Source organism: Lutra lutra, chromosome 18 (genome assembly GCF_902655055.1).
Source record: "Lutra lutra chromosome 18, mLutLut1.2, whole genome shotgun sequence".
NCBI classification, from domain to species: domain Eukaryota; kingdom Metazoa; phylum Chordata; class Mammalia; order Carnivora; family Mustelidae; genus Lutra; species Lutra lutra.
In genome coordinates this window covers 24952917-24973343 of record NC_062295.1, presented here as the reverse complement: position 1 = coordinate 24973343, position 20427 = coordinate 24952917, and the positions used below count along the sequence as shown (strand labels likewise).

At 41.7% G+C, this 20427-nt stretch overlaps 1 long non-coding RNA gene and 1 pseudogene across 1 annotated transcript in view; one reads left to right on the top strand and one right to left on the bottom strand.

Annotated features, from left to right (window-relative positions):
• The window catches only part of LOC125091182 (uncharacterized), a 29829-nt gene extending 10829 nt beyond the window's left edge, over positions 1-19000 (bottom strand). The window contains exon 1 of the long non-coding RNA XR_007124600.1: positions 18748-19000. This is a non-coding gene — a long non-coding RNA (uncharacterized LOC125091182). The remainder of the gene's footprint in view (positions 1-18747) is intronic.
• LOC125090442 (E3 ubiquitin-protein ligase RING2-like) lies at positions 19000-20427 on the top strand (annotated as a pseudogene).

The following is a 20427-nucleotide window of genomic DNA, read 5'->3' as shown; positions in this document are numbered from 1 at the left end:
CCCGGCATTGGGCTCTCTGCTCAGCAGGAAGTCTGATTCCTCCTCTCTCTCTGCCTGCCTCTCCGCCTACTTGTGATTTCTCTTTCTGTCAAATAGATAAGTAAAATCTTTAATAAAAATAAAAATAAAGGGACGCCTGGGTGGCTCAGTTGGTTAAGCAGCTGCCTTCGGCTCAGGTCATGATCCCGGCGTCCTGGGATCGAGTCCCACATCGGGCTCCTTGCTTGGCGGGGAGCCTGCTTCTCCCTCTGCCTCTGCCTGCCATTCTGTCTGCCTGTGCTCGCTCGCTCTCCTCTCTCTCTGACAAATAAATAAAATCTTAAAAAAAAAAAAAAAAAAAAAAAAAAAAAAAAAAAAAAATAAAAATCAGGGGTACCTGGGTGGCTCAGTCATTAAACGTCTGCCTTTGGTTCAGGTCATGATCCCAGGGCCCAGGATAGAGTCCCACATCGGACTCCTGCTCTGTAAGGAGCCTGCTTCTCCCTCTTCCACTCCCCCTGCTGTTTTCTCTCTCTCGCTGTCTCTCTCTGTCAAATAGATAAATAAAATCCTTAAAAATAATAAAAATAAAAATAAAAATTGATCTTGAGATAATCATAGTGAATTCAGAGGATAAAAGAAATAGATTAAAGCACCCCCTAAAAATTATTGATTATGGAAATTAGAAAGAGACAATCCAGGGTGCCTGAGTGGCTCAGTCAGTTAAGCATCTGCCTTTGGCTCAGGTCATGGTCCCAAGATCCTGGAATCTGAGTCCCTCATCAGGCTCAGGCTCCCTACTCAGTGGGGAGCCTGCTTCCCCTCTCCCTCTGCCTGCTTCTCACTCTGCTTGTGCTCACTCTCTCTCTGTTTCACATAAACAAACAAGCAAACAAATAAATAAATAAATAAAATCAATCTTGAGAGAAAGAAAGACAGAATCCAGGTTGTTAACTGGTGGCCCTGAGGTAGAGAACATGAAAAAATGAAACAGGAAAAGTTTGCAGAGATATAAAAGAATGTAATCAGCAGTCAAAGGGCACACCATATACCTGGAAAAATTAATATAGAATGACTGGCCCAGAGCCAGTCCTGGCTAAGCTATTGAACTTCAAGGATAAAGAAAGCATTCCACAGGCTTTTGGGCAGAAAAGCATGACCTTCACATGAGAAAAATCTTCAGCCAGCCCCAGAACTATGCATAGCTACAGCCAGTAACAGGTGATACTGAAGTTATAGCTCGAAGGAAGACTAGAGTCATAGCTCAAAGGAAGGGAATCTGGAATATTCCACTCATAAAGATGTCATCCAAGTATAAAATCGTTAAGCAGAAGCTCTCAAACATGCACCAACTCAGGAAATAAAGCACATATGAGCTAAAATGGAAAGCGCTCATTAAAAGAATCATCATACTTTCATTATCTTTTTTATATAATGAATCTTGAAGAAACAAATCTCATTTGTGCATAAGCATTTATCTGAAATTCAGAAAATCCCCCTTCATTAGTTTCATTTGCTTCTGTTAAGCAAAATTAAAGTTAACATATATATTTAAAATACATGTAAAATATGTGGGGGCACCTGGGTGGCTCAGTGGGTTAAAGTCTCTGCCTTGGGCTCAGGTCATGATCTCAGGGTCCTGGGATCGAGCCCCGCATCGGGCTCTCTGCTCAGTGGGGAGCCGGCTTCCTCCTCTCTCTCTCCTGCCTCTCTGCCTACTTGTGATCTCTGTCTGTCAAATAAATAAATAAAATCTTAAAAAAAATAAAATAAAATACATGTAAAATATGTAAAGTTTTTTTTTAAGATTTTATTTATTTATTTATTTGAGAGAGAGAGAGCAGGGAGTAGGGATCAGAGGGATCAGCTTAGAGCCTGATGCTGGGCTTAATCTCATGACCCTGAGATCATGACCTGAGCTGAAAGCAAGGCTTGAGACTCAAATGACTGAACCACCCAGACTCAGTTTCTGAAAAGTTATTTTTAATCCATTTGTCTATCTCCCTGTTAAGTTACATATTTGTACAGAAAAAGGTATGAAATGATTATCACATAATGCTAAAACAGATGTTTTGTTGTTGTTGTTGTTGTTTTTTTAAAGATTTTATTTATTTATTTGAGAGAGACAGTGAGAGAGAGCATGAGCGAGGAGAAGGTCAGGGAGAGAAGCAGACTCCCGAGGAGCCGGGAGCCCGATGCGGGACTCGATCCAAGGACTCCAGGATCATGACCTGAGCTGAAGGCAGTCGTCCAACCAACTGAGCCACCCAGGCATCCCACAGGTGTTTTTTTTTAATGGTGGTAGGAAATTTCATGATTTGTTACCTTCTTCTTTGTACTTTTGTATATGGCTTGAATATTATATAGTTACAAATTATTTTTACAAAAATAATAGTCATTCTAAAATTTTTTAAATTAAGGAGTCATTAAGAAAGTTACAGACAGGGGCGCCTGGGTGGCTCAGTGGGTTAAAGCCTCTGCCTTCGGCTCAGGTCATGATCTCAGGGTCCTGGGATCGAGCCCCGTGTAGGGATCTCTGCTCAGCAGGGAGCCTGCTTCCCTTCCTCTCTCTCTGCCTGCCTCTCTGCCTGCTTGTGATCTCTGTCTGTCAAATAAATAAATAAAATCTTTAAAAAAAAAAAAGAAAGTTACAGACAATAATATTTGCTCAGCTCCTATTACATACTAGATATTTTACACATATTGGTTAATATAATCCACATATAACTCATCAAGTAGGAATTATAAATTCATTACCCAGAAGAGGGAACTGAGGTCTATGAGTATTTGTTAATTTTCTAGAGTCACACTGCTAGTAAAGACAGAGTCTTTTGGCTGATGCCAAAGCCAATGTCCTTCCTACTTGGCCTGCCTTCTGCAGGTTTTATCAAGCTCAACTCCTTATCCCCACCCCCTCTTGTGTGTGCACATGAGTGTTCACACACACGCATATTTCTGCAGTATTCCATCTGCCCAGACCAGGAACTTGTCATGAGAAGTCAAATGCAATACCCATTTCCTGACCAATGCTGTTACTCAGTATCTCTGTGATTTGGGAAATAGCTGCTGCTGAATTCACCCTGACAAGGGTCATTCTTAAGTCTTAAGAGAGGGAGTAATGACACAGCCTTTTGATCTATGTGGAAGTGTATGATATGCTGATATATCCAGCCCTTTGAGATGCTCTGTTGGCAGGTGGTTGAAGTGCAAAGTACTATTGACTCATGGTGCTCTCTGTCCATTTTCATTACTGATGATATTTTCTTCTTCTTTAGTGTTTTTTCTAAGAATGGTTTCAAAAGTCCAAGGGAAGTTTATCAATTTCTTGGTATTCAAATATCTCTTTCCCATTGAACATTTGTGTGATGATATATACATATAATATACTCACATATTCATTGTGTATTCATTCATATATATACAAATCAAAAAGTGAATTCTTAATGCAAATAGCAATAAAGGTGTAACCCATGCTTCCCAGACCATGTTAATATTAGCCTGGAGATGAAAAATGAGGCCACAGCCATGGTCCTAGGAGAATGTCATTGGTTTTGTCCTGCCCACTTGTTTTCTGGGAACTCCATCTGCTATAAAATCCTGATCTGCTCAGGGCATGTGTCACATGTGTTCTTGGCTAATCCAATGGATCTTCGTCCAATGTGGCACAAACTTAATTATATCTTGTGGCAGGCAAGATATATATATATATCTTGGGGCCCCCTATAGCAATGACTGCCAGGGTTATGGCCCACCTGAGGCCGCACTGCTGCCACAATATTCACACAAAGCTAACCTCCTGTCCCTCTAAATCTAGTTACCAGAAGATAGCCAGAGTGGGGCATATGAAACGTGAAGCAGACCATGTAATTCCCTGGTTCCAAACCCTAGTGAGGCATCCCACTATATATCCTAAATGGCTCTCGTGGAAGGGTCTGGTCCTGTCTGCCTCTCTTAACAAATCTAACATGACTGTGGGCTGGAGGATGATGGGTGATGAGAGGAACAGACTGAACAGGACTCTTAGAATTACTTTTCCCTTGATTTTGGTCCATTACTCTTGAACCACACTTGTGTGCTGTAGTTTTCTTCCTTTCTGATGAGTCTTCTTTTAATAGACCCTGACAGCCCTGCACCAGTCTTTGGGATTTGCCAAGGGGTGGGTGTCAGGAAACTTCAATACCCTCATCATCTTCAATATCCCTTCACTAAAGTCATGCTGGATAAATCACTATAATTTAAGTCAGAACTTAGGACAAGTCAGGTAGCCACAACTCCCTCCAAATCCAACCACCTCCACCCAATTTCTGCCTCTAAATCTTCTGAGGTGGAGACTCTGAAGCTGCCAGAGATGAAAACCACTATGGAAAAAATATGAAAAAAGGACTATGGGACCATAAACAGAAGTCTCCAACTTCAACAGAAAAGTAAATAAGATGGCATAAGTCTTTAGCCTAGTCAAAGAAGAGTCATCACGAGGGCTTTGTATGTTAAGCTAAGCAGTTCTTTGTCTAATTAATTAGTTGTATTTGAAGTAGGCAAACACTCCCCGAGAGATTCCAAAAATAACTATTGGACATAAAAAGAAAATACAAGAAACTCTATTTATAATAATTTTTATTTTGCCCAATTTCTTTCCTCCTTTTGTATATATTTTATACTCATAATTTTGAGTAGAACATGCATATAACTTAATGTGCATATTGTGGTTGCATGGCCAAAAACATTTTCCTGATGCGGGTGCGGGAACGAAGTACAGAGACCACAGCTATGAAAAATCGGAAACTATTTGAAGAATTTAAGCCAGGGGATGATGAGATCAGATTTTATTGTAGTAAAATCACCCTGTCCGAATTGTGGAGAGTGAATTAACTGAGGAGAAAATACAGGCAGAAGCTCTAGCTATCCAAATCCTCCAAGTGAGGCTTCAACTGAAGCAGTGGGAATGGGAATTGAGAGGGGGCTGAGGATAGGGACAAAGGGATTAGAGGATGAGAAATATTCAGCAGAGTCAACTTGACCTGATGATCAATATATAGGACAGCAAGGGAAACAGAGAAGTTTCATATGACTCTCAGGTTTCTAGCCTCTGTGACTGAGTGGAATCAGCACCCAGGGTATGGAAGTCACAAGGCAGGAGCTGGATACTAGAGAAACTGCCCATGTCATAGAAGTCTGCCAACGGGAACAGATCAGAAGGAAGAAGAAAAACTTCTTGCAATGTCTTTCCTTTCACCCTCTACTGACAAAGCTGAACATCATAACAGCTGGCCAAGAAAACCTATTTAAAGGGCCCATCTTTATTTCTACAGACCAGGCAATGAGGAACGACTTTGAGTTGAGAGACAATAAATTAGTAATAATGTATAATTCACCTTTGGCTTCTCAGGTTCCTTGAAAGATTTGCAGTTTCATCTGGGTCCAAATATATGTTCCTATTCCAAGTTTTAGGGTCCCATTCTTAACCAAGTGATGCCCCAATTTATTCCCTAGTTTCACATGGGAATTTTTTGCTTTCATTTGGTGAGACTGTAAATTCTGGTTGTAATTCAGCAACCCACATACTTAAATTTGTATTCAATTTTCAAAAATAGCCCTAGAGATACAAGAAATAAGGAATTCTTTCAAGGCTGTCATGGCAACTCTTGGGTTCAAAGACCATGACTTAAGCTGAGTGTTAAAGACTTGAGATTGTTGTTTTTCACTCTGGAAGTGCTCAAGTGCATCCATTCCACACCATATTCTCCCTAGTCGTCATTACTGTCATAAAGGTCAAGTGCCACAGTCGCTTAGCCTCCAAGGCATTTGTTTCAGTTGGCATTTCACCACAATAAACAACAAGTGATAGCTTGATTAATTGTGATGTCACTTCATGTCATAAATTACCTGTATCCCAATTTCCACTGACAAAGAACAGCACTGCAAAAGAGTGAGAGCATGACCAAACTCGTCATCAAATCCCCTCTTTGTGGGTCTATCACCCGGTACGACTCCTTTCGACTCCTGATACCAGTTCGGTGTCTGTCAGGGTCTAATCAGGAGACATAAACCACACAGAAGTTGAACAGGTAAAGTTTAATATAAAAAATTATTATAACAGGATCAGAGTAATGAGAGACTGGCTAGCAAAAAGTAAAAAGAACTTTAAAGAACGCAAGAGTAGCCAATATCGGAAGTAGTTTCTTTTTTTTTTTTTTAAAGATTTTATTTATTTATTTGACAGAGAGAGATCACAAGTAGGCAGAGAGACAGGCAGAGAGAGAGGGAAGCAGGCTCCCTGCTGAGCAGAGAGCCCGATGTGGGACTCGATCCCAGGACCCTGAGATCATAACCTGAGCCGAAGGCAGTAGCTTAACCCACTGAGCCACCCAGGCGCCCTCGGGAGTAGTTTCTATCCCTGTGTTGATATACAGTGCCCAAGGGAGGGATCCCCTGCCCCCAGGGCTGAGATCCAGACCTTTTGGAGGAGGCACAGTTGTGCATTATTGAAGGCAGAGAAGTCATTGTAGTGGAGTTGCTAGAAATTTGCCCTTTGGAACTTGCTGGAAATCTATCTTTCAGGGTCTTCTTTTTTTTTTTTTTAAGATTTTATTTATGTATTTGTTGGAGAGAGAGAGCACAAGCAGAGGGAGAAGCAGGGTCCCACTGAGCAAGGAACCCGATGTGGAGCTTGATCTCAGGACCATGGGATCATGACCTGAACAGAAGGCAGACACCTGACGGAGCTACCCATGTGTCCCTATCCTTCAGGGTCCTACATTAAACTGTTAATTAAGAGATATCTTACTGGAGGTGCTCCACTATAAAATCACTCAAGTGGAGTACTGGGGAATCGTGCTGTTAGGTGCCGCTAACCACTGTGCACTGCTGGGACCGGGTGCTGGGAAGCTCTCTACCTGTGGACATTAGTACACCAGAACCAGACCAAAAAAAAAAAAAAAAAAAAAAAGTCCCTTGCTCTTGCACTGTTTCTCTAGCATCCTCTACTGACAGCGTTTCATATTGCGTCAGCTGGCAAAGGATGTACTTCCATGTTCACAGAGCAGGCCTTGAAGGGTGAATTTGGAACTTAGAGGCAATCAGTTGGTAACCGGTACATGATACATCATCTCCACCTGCCAAGGAAAGAAGGAAGAAAAGCAGAGTAGAAGGAAGAGAATGGAAGTTGGGTCCTCCAGGTTTGCAGACTCAGTCTGAGGGGGACGGGAGAAAGACCATCATAACCACACAGGTTAGAGCCACCATAACTTCAAGATTGCCACCCTCCGCTGGACCCTTGATGCTTCCAAGAAGTGGTCTGCATGTTTTGAACCAGCTTTTCTTTCTTTTTTTTAAAAAAGATTTTATTTATTTATTCGACAGAGAGACACAGTGAGAGAGGGAGCACAAGCAGGGGGAGTGGGAGAGGGAGAAGCAGGCTTCCTGCGGAGCAGGAAGCCCGATGTGGGGCTCCATCCTAGGACCCTGGGATCATGATCTGAGCTGAAGTCAGACACTTAATGACTGAGTCAGCCAGGCACTCCTTTAGCCAATTTTTCATTTCCCCTGTTCCTCCGGATGCTTCTCTGTGTTCTTCATGTCCCTAGCCCCAGGAGTCTGCCCCTCACTTGCAGACAATGACTCCATCTTCTATTTCACAAAAATTTGGAAACCATCAGACAGAAGCTTCCTCAACTTTTTGCCCCTAAATCTACCTACTATCCGTTATTTCATCTTTTTCACTTAGGCTATAAAGCAAGCCTTAATACCCCATCTGGTGGACCCTGTCTCACCTTCTGGAACCTTACATCAAATGTTTTCCCACTTTCCTGTATCTTTAATCCGTCCTCTTTTTCAGTTCCTTCCCATTTGCATCTAAGCTACTCATGTTTCTTCCATTTCAAAAAGTCCTCCCTAAACTCAGTTTGTTCCTCTGTAGCTATCCCCCCTTTCCTCCACTTCACAGCCAGATTTCTTCATTGAGTTGTCTGTGTTCCTGTCTCTGCTCTCTCACTTCCCATTCCTTCTTCAACCCACCCAGTCATTTCTCGCCAGTGACCTCCATAGGCCCTGATCTGCCAGACCCTTTCTAGAATTTACCTTGCTTGTTCTCTCAGGAATAGTCAGTGTACTTGACCATCCTTGCTCTCCCAATACAATTCTTTCTTTTGGTTTCCACTATACTTGTTTGACTCTCTCCAATCTCTAGCCCCTCTTGTTTTTCTCTCTGTTTGGTAATCTACACCTCATTATGTGAAGAAGAGTTTATTTGTTCACTATTTAGATCATGAATGTCTATATTTTTCAATTGGTTTTAACGAATTATTATCATCATTTACTTTGATAGTCAAATTGTCCCAGATCTGGCAAGGGCGAGCTCCTTCAAATTACTTTCTGTGTCATTTTTTAAAAAGATTTATTTATTTATTTTATATATCGAGAGAGCAGGAAAGTAAGTGCAAGTTACAGGGGATAGACAGAGGGAGAGGGAGAGAGAGAATCTCAAACAACTCCTCACTGAGCAAGAAACCTTACATGGGGCTTGATTTCGTAACCCTGAGACCATGACCTGAGCCAAAATCAGGAGTCATATGCTTAACCACCTGAGCCATGCCGGCACCCTCCCTTCTGTGTCTTTTGACATGTTCCCATCGTTATTTGAACATTTTCTTCACAACAAAATTTTCCAGCTCCGTCTTATACATTCTCTGCCCAAGCGTTGTCAAATTCATCATTTCTCAAGGAGCTCTGTTTTACTTTTTGTGGGGAGTAGTATTTAGAAGCTGATCTGGGCAATAGGCATGCTCATTGCTGTTAGGTGTCACTGCTCCCAGGCCTTCTTGGGACAGCACAGGATATAACTGTATGTCTACCACTCCCCGACACACACTTTTATATCTATACTTACATCTCTCTCTACATCATAAAGCATGAATTTGCACCAACAGTTCCAATTCCAAGCCAACAACACAGGGCTCATTCTAGTTCCCGCTTTCCATATCTGTACCAATCTTCAAAAGTAAGAAACATGGTTCCCAGTGTCCCTAATATATCCATGTCTCTGTGAGCTCAATCCCTTCCATGGAGCCACCACTGGACACTACTGGGCTGTCCCTGCCACCCCACTCTCATGCTGTCCTTAGACAGGCCACCATGACAACCTCATTTGGTCTTGTCAAGCCTAAATTGAATTAGAATGCAGCGAAGGGAAGGAGGAAAGGGAAAAGAAAGAAGCAAAAAGGGAAGGAAAGGAGTCACGGGGTCGGCAGGAAGGGAAAGGAAGCTGGCCTCTCTGATTACCAGAGGCCTACCCTGCCTTTCCAACCCCTCCAGCATTTGTGCTCCAAACCCTATGACCTCTTTTCTTTCTCCACCACCTCTCCCCAGATGAAATCACCCCCTCTCATGGTGTTCATCTACTTGATGATCACAACAAAATATGATTCTCTATTCTATACTTCTCTTGTGAGCCTCTAACTTCACATATTTATCTACTAGAACCCACCCTAGGATGGTCACAGGCATCTCAAATTTAACATGTCCAAAAAGCATCTAATTATAACACTTCCCCAAAACATGACCTATTTCTGCACTTTTGTCTCAATAAAAAGCATAAACAGAAGCACCTGTTGCTCACAAGAAGCCTAGGCATTCCCTTTAACTCTGTTCACCAACTCTCATGATTCTGCCTCCTCAGATCTCCCAAACCCACTCATCTTCTCCATCTTCACTGCCTCTCCCCTGTTGGGGTCTCTGAGCCATCTGTTCCTATCAATGCCTCCTCTGCACAGCAGCCTGAGGGATGGTTCTACTCCATGAATCTGATCATGTCACTCCCCCATTTAAATAGTGATCCCTTGTCTCCTGGACAAAGTCCAAACTCAACAGTCCTACCTTACAAAGCATCATCACTGTCTTCCTCTCTCCATTTTGTCTGTTGTCTAAGTCAACAAGATCTCTTCTCTGCCCCCCAGATGACCCATACTCTCTCTTCAGGGAGACTCTGGAGTGTTTTATGCCTTCTGTTTGGAACACTCTTCTTAAGCCACCTACTCCCAACGGGGCTAGCTTCTGCTCATCTGAATCTTGTCAGCTTTGACATCATTTTCTCCTGAGCACCCTACCTAATCCCCTAAACCTAGGTGAGGTGCTCCTCTCATGAATGAATGGAAATTAGGGAGTGTGTCTTCACAGGAAGGGGGAATTAAGGGTACAGATGAAATTAAGGTGCTAATCAGCAGGCTGGAGACTAGAATTTCTTATAAGAGCCAAGCTCTCTCACTGGACCAATTTGGTCTCATGCACATCCTTGAACAAATCATTGTGGCCACAAGGATAAAATGAACTCATTGAAAAATGTTCACTGCAGAAGGACTCAAGAAGAACAGAGGTCTTTCAAGGTAGGCCATGTGAGTAACCGGAGAGATAGCTCATCAAGGTCCCAGGGAAGGCTCTCTGAATAGGCCAAGGAAACACAAAGCCTGAAGGAGGGCTGATGTTTGTGTCTTTTTCAGCCATAGTCAGGTTTCTCAGGGGCCTCAGGAGGACCAAGGAAGAGAGGAGTGCTGGCTCATGAGATGAAGTTTGGTTAGGAAAGGGAGTGAGACCAGGAGGAAACTAATGGGCCAGGTCAAGGCACTAAAGATGTCAAGAAGGTTGAAGAGTTTGTGGGATAAAGGAGTCAGGGAGGAAGGGATTTGCAGAAAATAAGATTAGAGTTCAAGGCTGGAGTGAAGAAGCAGGTCCATTCAAAGGTGTGACTCTGGGTGTGGCCATGGAATGAGTGGCTCAGAGAGTTATAGGTGGAAGCTCTTGAGATCATAGTCATCATCATGATGTAATAAGCACCTACTAGGAAGTTTTTGTTTATGCCCAACTTTGAAACAGAAAGGATTTAAGGTGGTTCACAAAGATACACACAACATGTCAACAAGCTAAGGCTGCGGGGGGGGGGGGGGGGGGGGGGGATGGTGCTAGAAAGAGAAAATAATGGTAGGCAAGGAACAAGGAGACTGGAAGTAAAGCTAGGACATGAAATCTATGCCATGAATTCCTATACACTTGATATTCAGGGCCACAGTTTTGACTATAAGCTTTCCATTAGCCACTGGGAAGAAGGGAACAAAATAAGCAATTCCCTTTATGCCCTAAAGGTAAAAATAAACCAGTGTGTGATAAGAAATATAACTAGTGCTGGTACTGACTTCAGAAAATGTTTCCTGTTTAGGTCCCAGAGGACAAAGTCCCCATGACATCACAGGAGCTTGGGAGTCCCACAAAATTTACTACATCATATCCTGGTTCTAGAACTGAAACAATTTCATTAAGATATGTAAGCCCCAATTATCTTGTCTCTTAAATCTAATAATCCTCACTCTCCTGGGGTTGCTGTGAAGATAAAATAAGGCATAAGCATATTTTATGTGAACATAAAAGCATATTTTATGTATGTAAAGCATATTTTATGTGAACAACTTTGAGTAGCTATTGTGAATGTCCCCAGATCAACAAACTATTCTATTCTCAGGTCTGTGTCTTACAGCCAGAAGCTTACAAGTCGTTTACAGTGCCTCTTATTGCACTTTTTGGAGAACGGCAGCCTTAATAAAGATGAAAACACAATGGTCCAAAACCTCTGGGATGCAGCAAAAGTGGTTCTAAGAGGGAAGTTTATAGCACTACAGGCTTACCTCAACAAGTAAGAAAAATCTCAAATAAACAACCTAACCTTACATTTAAATAAGCTAGGAAAAGAACAATAAAGAAAACTTAAAACAAGCTGAAGGAAGGAAATAATAAATATTACAGCAGAAATAAATGATATACAAACTAAAAAAATAATAAAGCACATCAATGAAGCCAGGAGTAGGCTTTTGGGGGAAAAAAAAGCAATAAAATTGATAAAACTCTGGTCAGACTTGTCAAGGAAAAAGAGAAAGAACTCAAATAAAATCACATTTGAGAGGGGAGAAATAACCAACACTACAGAAGTACAAATAATTATGAGAGAATATTGTGAAAAACTATATGCCAACAAATTGGACAACAAAGAAGAAATCAAGAAATTCCTGGAGCATATGAACTACCAAAACTGAAACAGGAAGAAACAGAACAATAACCAGCAAAGAAATTGAGTTAGTAACCAAAAAACTCCCAACAAACAGAAGTCCAGGGCCAGATGGCTTCACAGGGGAATTATACCAAATTTTAAAGATCAGTTAAAACCTATTCTTCTAAAACTATCCCAAAAAATTGAAAAGGAAGGAAAACTTCCAAATTCATTCTATGAGGTCAGCATTACCCTGATACCAAAACTGGATAAAGACACCATTAAAAAAAAGAATTACAGGCCAATATCTGTGATGAACATAGTTGCAAAAGTTCTTAATAAAATACTGGCAAACTATCCAGCGATACATTAAAAAATCACTCACCATGGTCAAGTGGGATTTATTCCTGGGTTGCAAGGATGGTTCAATATTCACAAATCAATCAATATGATACATCAGATCAATAAAAGAAAGGATAAGAACCATATGATCATTTCAATACATGCAGAAAATGCATTTGACAAAGTACAACATCCATTCATGATAAAAACCGTCAACAAAATAGGTCTAGAGGACAATACCTCAACATAATAAAGGCCTTACATGAAAAACCCACAATGGGTATCATACTCAATTAAGGAAAACTGAGTGCTTTTCCCCTGAGGTCAGGAAGAAGACAAGGATGTCCAAATCTCACCACTTTTATTCAACATAGTACTAGAAGTTCCAGCCACAGCAATCAGACAACAAAAAGAAATAAAAGACAACCAAATTGGTAAGGAAGAAGTAAATACTTCACTATTTCCACATGACGTGATATTCTATACAGAAAACTCAGAGACTCTACCAAAACACTGCTAGAACTATAAGTGAATTCATTAAGCTCTAGGATACAAAATCAATGTACACAAATTCATTTCTCTTCAGATGAAGCAGCAGAAGAAATTATGAACACAATCCCAAAATAACAAGATACCTCGGAATAAACCAAATCAAAGAGGTGAAAGACCTGTGTTCTGAAAACTATAAAACACTGATGAAAGAAACTGAAGTAGACACCAAAAAATGGAAAGATTTCATGCTCATGGATTGGAAGAATAAATATTGCTAAAATGTCCCTACTACCCAAAGCAATTTACACATTTAATGCAACCCCTATCAAAATACCAACAGCTTTTTTTTGCAGAAATACAACAAACAATCCTAAAACCTGTATAGAACCACAAAAGACCCTGGATACCCAAAGCAAATTTGGAAAAGAAAAGCAAAGCTGGATGCATCACAATTCCGGACTTCAAGTTATATCACAAAGCTGTAGTATCAACACGGTATGATACTGGCACAAAAATGGATATACCGATCAATAGAACAAAACAGAAAATCCAGATATAAACCCACAATCAATGGCCACAATATGGCCAATTAATCTTCAACAAAGTAGGAAAGAATATCTAATGGGAAAAAGACAATCTCTTCAATAAATGGTGTTGGGAAAATCGGACAGCCACATGCAAAAGAATGGAACTGGACCACTTTCTTATACGAAAAAAATTTCAAAATGGATTAAATACCTAAACAAGAGACAAGAAACCATTAAAATCCTAGAGGGGAACACAGTCAGCAACCTCTTTGACATTGGTCATAGCAACATTTTTCTAGATATGTCTTCTGAGGCAAGGGAAATAAAAGCAAAACGAACTATTGGGACTTCATCAAAATAAAAAGCTTCTGCGTAGTGAGGGAAAGAATCAACAAAACTACAGGAAACCTACAGAATGGGAGAAGACACTTGCATATGAGACATATGCTATAGGGTTAGTTAGTATCCAAAATATATAAAGAGCTTACACAACTCGACACCCAAAAAATCAATAATCCAATTTAAAAATGGTGAGAAAACATGACCAGACATTTCTCCAGAGAATACATACAGATGGCCGACAGACACATGAAAAGATGCTCAATGCCGCTCATCATCAGGGAAATGCAAATCAAAACTGCAGTGAGGTATCCCCTCACACCTGTCAGAATGGCTAAAATCAACACACAAGAAACCGGTATTGGCAAGGATGTGGCAATGCAGACTGGTGCAGCCACTCTGGAAAACAGTACAGAGGTTCCTCCGAAGGTTAAAAATGGAACTACCTATCCCCCTGTTGCACTACTAGGTATTTACCCAAAGAATACAAAAGTACTGGGGCGCCTGGGTGGCTCAGTGGGTTGAAGCCTCTGCCTTCAGCTCAGGTCGTGATCCCAGGGTCCTGGGATTGAGCCCCGCATCGGGCTCTCTGCTCAGCAGGGACCCTGCTTCCTCCTCTCTCTCTGCCTGCCTCTCTGCCTACTTCTGATCTCTCTCTGTCAAATAAATAAATAAAATCTTTAAAAAAAACCCTGATGAATGCATAAAGAAGGTGTGGTATATGTGTATGCAATGGAGTACTACTCAGCCATACAAAAGAATGAAATCTTGCTAATGTAATGACATGGATGGAGCTAGAGAGTATCATGTTAAATGAAATAAGTCAGTCATAGAAAGACAAATACCATATTATTTCACTCATATGTGGAATTTAAGAAACAAAACACACAGTAAAGGGAAAAAATGAGAGAGAGACAAAGCAAGAAACAGGCTCTTAATTACAGAGAACAAACTGGTTACTGGAGGGTAGGTGGATAGGTGGATGGGTTAAAAGGTGGTGGGGGTTAAGCACACTTGTTGTGATAAGTGCCGGGTGGTGCATGGAAGTGTTGAGTTACTATATTGTATACCTACAACTAATATAACACTGTATGGAATTAAAATAAAACTAACTAGAATTAAAACTTAGAAAAATATCAGCCTTTATTCGTATTGGCCTTTGGAAAAAATGTCTAGCTATGCTAGACAGACTTCTCTGGGCCAGAGTCTGCACATTTGCTGGGTCCTCTATATTGGATGGTGAGTCTTCTCCTATCTAACCGAGTTTTCCAGTTGTGGATTTTCCATTGAATGGTGACTAATGGATCCAATCAAAACCCAAAGAAGATTTGTGATGATGGAAATCAGAGAGAGAAATAAAGACCCCAAGAATAACAGAGTAGCTGGCTGGATACTAGATTTCCTTACAAGAAGTCTCCCAGTCTTCAGGTTTCCCATCTCTTCCTTGTAACCTGAAAAAGCCATATGGAATCAGTCCCTCAAAAAGAGAGCATATGGGGCACCTGGGTGGCTTAGTTGTTGGGTGTCTGTCTTTGGTTCAGGTCATGATCCCAGTCCTGGGATCGAGCCCTACATCAGTCTTCCTGCTCAGTGTGGAGCCTGCTTCTCCCTCTCCCACTCACCCTGCTTGTGTTACCTCTCTCTCTGTTAAATAAATAGATAAAATCTTTAAAAATTTTTAAAAAAGAGAGAGAGTACAACCTTCTCCCATAGCCAAGCCATTCTCCATGTGGGGGAGGGGCACAAGGACATATCAGGAAGCCAGGATCTATACAAACAACTGTGCACATACTGTAAGGGAAGTGTTATTACTCCCTTTCACAGATAAGAACTGAGACTCAGAAAGAATAAACAGAAGTGGTAGAATCCAGATGTATGCAGTTAACACCTTGAGTTATAAGCACAGTATCTCTTGTTATATCATTCTTCTGCACTGCACCATGAGCTAGTTGAGGTCAAGACCAGTCCGACTAATCTTTGTGTTTCCAGCTCCTGGCACAAAGCCTAGCACACAGTAGGCTCCCACGAGAGGCTGAATCAATTAGTTGATAACTAGTAACTCAATATTAATTAACTAATTGACATGGATTAATAACTATATGTCCCAGACAGTTACAATATTATATAATGCCACCCAACCCATAAATCCAAACTCTAATAAACCCTTGGGACTTGTCCCTTGGCTCCGCTGCAGCTTCTAAAGAATGCTGGGATCCCATGGAGCAGTCTACAGATTCTTGGTAGAACAAAATGCATTACCATGAGTGTCAGTCCATGGTGCTGGCACTTTGAACTTCATTTCAGCATGCCTAAATTCCTCAGGTCATGGAATAGTTTAGCAGATTTCTTTTTACTTAAAATCATCCCTCCCTCCCCAACCATCCCATCCCATCACTCCATCTCATCCCTCCATCCCATCCCTCCCTCCCTCCACTCCCCACACACTCTAGATAGAGTCCATCAAAATTGTTGTATGTAATTTGAATCTTTAGGGATTGCCCCCAGTGAGAAGTAGGATTTTTTTAAGTCCCACGAAGCAAAATGTTTCATGACCACCAGACGTGTCATGTTTTGTGCCTTGCTGGAAACCAGTGCTCCAAGGAGCCCCCAGCGGCTCCTCAATGTCCGCTCAGTGCCCCTCTGTGTCAGAGCTGATAGGCTCTGGTCCTTCGCCATGGCCAAGCATTCCCAGAGTGCACCATTTTGTATACTATGAGTCACGAATATTTTAAACTGAGTGCCTGTTGCTGTAAAGGCCCAGTAAGTACATTTATAACTTTCCAGTCTTCATGACTTTTGAAGAACCAAAACCACAAAAAAAAACCTGTTTTATTTTATTTTGCTTTATGATCAGCTACTCTTTTTTTAAAAAAAGATTTTATTTATTTATTTAGCCTGAATGGTAGGGAGGGGCAGAGGGAGAGAGAGAATCTCAAGCAGGCTCTGCATTGAGCACTCAAAGTGTGCCAAGGGGCTCCATTTCAGGACCCTGAGATCATGACCTGAGCCAGAACCAAAAGTCAGACGCTTAATCCACTGAGCCACCCATAGGCACCCCTATGATCAGCTACTCTAAAAATGAAAATTGATACCTCTGCATTAATGTATTACTTCATAGTTTATTAGAAAGTATTACCCCATAAATTGGTTTATTTGACCCTTGGAACAACCTGGGAAGTATTATTATCTCCATTTTACAAGTGAGAAGTCAGAGGTTGGAAGAGGTTTTATAATTTTCCCAAGGTCACACAGCTAATAACTGGCAAAGCCAGGACTAAAATCCAGGTCTTTGAATAGCAAATAGCATTCTCTTTATATTGGAAAGAACCTTAGTGGTGTTTAAGTCTGAGCTCAAATGAGAAACTGGAGCTCTGAGAGGCTGAATGAACTTCTCCATCCAACTCATCTTTCTGGGAGACTTGCTCATAGCAGAGGAAGAATATTCAATCTCCATTCTTCACAGTCTATCTTAAGAATCCACCATGTTTGGGGGCGCCTGGGTGGCTCAGTGGGTTAAAGCCTCTGTCTTCGGCTCAGGTCATGATCCCGGGATCCTGGGATCGAGCCCCGCATCGGGCTCTCTGCTCAGCTTCCTCCTCTCTCTCTGCCTGCTTCTGTGCCTACTTGTGATCTCTGTCTGTCAAATAAATAAATAAAATCTTAAAAAAAAAAAAAAGAATCCACCATGTTTGAAATCACACATATACCTAGAGGTCAGGAATGATTTGTATTATTAATCATGTAGTGATTAGGCTGAATAAACTGAAAAATACTGTCACATTCCTCATCACAAACCTCGAAGGGAATCTCCAAATATCTCAGCTGTGCTAAAATATTGTATGGAGAATGCTTTAAAAACAGGCTGAAACCATTTTTAGATGGTGCTGTGATATTTCTGTGGTGCTCAAATAGTATGTACTTTTCTGTAGTTTGGACAGTAAAATTGATGCTATAGGGATTTTGTGACTGCTATGCCTGGTGCCAAAGTAGATATGTCCTAAGAGAGCAAATCCCCGGACACTTGGGACAGGAAGGACCAAAAGAAACTTCTTTGTTAGAAATACAATGAGTATTATTTTGGGGCGCCTGGGTGGCTCAGTGGGTTAAGCCTCTGCCTTCGGCCCTGGTCATGGTCTCGGGGTCCTGGGATCAAGTCCCACATCGGGCTCTCTGCTCAGCAGGGAGCCTGCTTCCCTTCCTCGCTCTCTCTGCCTGCCTCTCTGCCTGCTTGTGATCTCTCTCTCTGTCAAATAAATAAAAAAATCTTTATCTAAAAAAAAGAAATACAGTGAGTATTATTTTGATATTTGCTATGGAAATTCAAGAAACATATTACTTTAATTGTTCTAAATGCTCCCTAAAGCACTTACTCTGAGCCAGTCACTTGAAATGTGTCAAACAAACCCCATTTGCCCCTGTTGCTCCCTGTCTTACACAGCAGTGTAAGGTTATTTGGCAGGGCTTTGGGCCATATGGCTCTCCGGGCACCACTCGGTTCAGCGTCCACCCACCCCCACTGCCAGCTCCCTGGGAGGGCTGGACTTTCTCAGGAGTCTCAAGGCAGTAAAGCACAGGCCTCAGACCCTCGCTGAACCCAACCCCAGAGACCATCCCCCAAACTCCAACTCTTGAGTTTGCCATTGCACTTCCTCCATCCTCAATGGTCTCTCTGAGCTGGTTTGTAGTCTCCCAAACAAAAGCCTTATGGGGCGGGGAAGCAGGGTAAGGGCTCCTGGAACTATAAATTTTATCCTCCACTTAGGATTGTCAAATTGAGCAAATATAAATACAGAATGTGCTGCTAAATTTGTATGTCAGATAAACAAATAATGGGGGGATCTTATACTAAAAAATTATCAGTTGTTTATCTGAAATCCAAATTTAACCGGGCATCTCTTACGTTATCTTCCAATACCACTTGCACTCCTCTTTCCCCAGGTTTGTGGCATAAAAGCCATCAGGAACCTTCGAAGGATGGGGAGTGAAAACTCAGAACACAGAGACTTTCTGGATGGGGAAGCAAAGACTATAAAAATATCTCACCTTTGTTTGAGCCTCCTATGGCAGTGACACTAAAGCACAGATGAATGGCTCAATGATTACCCTGCCGGTGAAGCAAGGTGATGGTTAATGACAAGGTTTTTATAAAATGCTGTCTCTGTGACAAGGCAACTTTAGGATTTGGACCGAGGGTAGATTCTTGGCATTCACAGGTCCAGTCACAAATCCCCAAATTCATGAGTATTACTTCAGTGTAGTTTAGTTGAAAATTTTAAGTTATCCTTCAGACTCTTAATGATTCCTATAGATACAGGATTTGAAAGTCAGTTATCAAATAGTCTTCTGGGTAAAAAAAAAAAAATGAGTAGATGCCTCTTAGCTTTTCCTAAATTTCAGACACCAGATCTCGCACTGACTTTCATTTAAGGCCACTTTTCATTAAGGTGCACCTTGTACCTGAATCTGAGTCTGGCTGAGGCCAGCAAGTCCTGGGCTTGGGGCAGGAGCCACAACATCTCAGGCTATGCAGACAAATGGAACTCAACCATTAAGCAGAATATGGGACCTCAGTTTATATGAATTACAATGAACACCTAAGGAGGCAATAACAGATGGCTTAGAAAGTGTGGTTTCATCTCCAAGTCTACACAGTGAATTATTGTGCCCAATTTGTTTGGATATGTTGAAGAACACCATGACTTCAAAAGAGTGTTTACACCGTTTTTGTACAGATTGCATTATTACAGCCCTTGGAAGTGGCAATGAAGAATGTCCTGGGGTGCCCAAGCGGAGTAGTTGGCTGAGTGTCCGACTCTTGGTTTCTGCTCAGGTCTTGATCTCAGGGTCCTGGGATCGAGCCCCAAGTCAGGCTCCATGCTAAGCGTGGAGTCTGCTTGGGATTCTCTCTCCTTCTCCCTCTGCCCCTCCCACTTGTGCTCTCCCTCTCTTTCTCTCTAAAGTAAATAAATCTTTAAAGCAAGCAAGCAAAGAATATCCTCCCTGTTGGGAAAAGCTAGTTTCTAAAAGATCACTAAGGCCAGCCCAAACACTGATGCACTTATCAGCAAAATTTATCCACGTCGTGGTGAGTATACTCTCAAGAGAGTATGATGATCTCATACTTCATCAAGAGAGAACTAGCCAGCATCAGTAAGCATGATAATCAGCAAGCACTAGGTGACAGCACTGAGGAAGGACTGAAGATACAGGCCGTGCACAGATTACAGCAAGGCAAGAAACAAGAGCCTGAAAAATGGGAGTGGAGCCGAAGACAGTGGTGACAGTTCTCACTGTTAGCAGGACCTAGTACCAAACGGACCAAGACATCTGATGATTCCTGGTGTGAGCTTGGTAACAGCAATGCAACAGTGGCAGTCAGTCCAGTACTGGATATTGCTAGTGAACGGACTAAGTATTCAGGTCTCATCCCCCACTGATAGAAGAAGATGATAGGGCACAGACAAGATAAAGCCACTGTTGATCCCTTATCCAAGTACCTGGCTATGAGGTCAGCTTTAGAAGAACGTGAAGCAAAGGAAAACCAAACCAGATGATCCTCCATACAGTGAGTGACAAGCAGGAGTATACCATTTACGTAGCAACACCGGTGGGCAGTTCACTGTATTAAATGGCTCTTTTTCTTTGGAATTGGCCAGTGAGTAATACTGGAAAGTGCACAAACCCATGGAACTTTATTATGGACCCACAAAGTAGCACAAATGA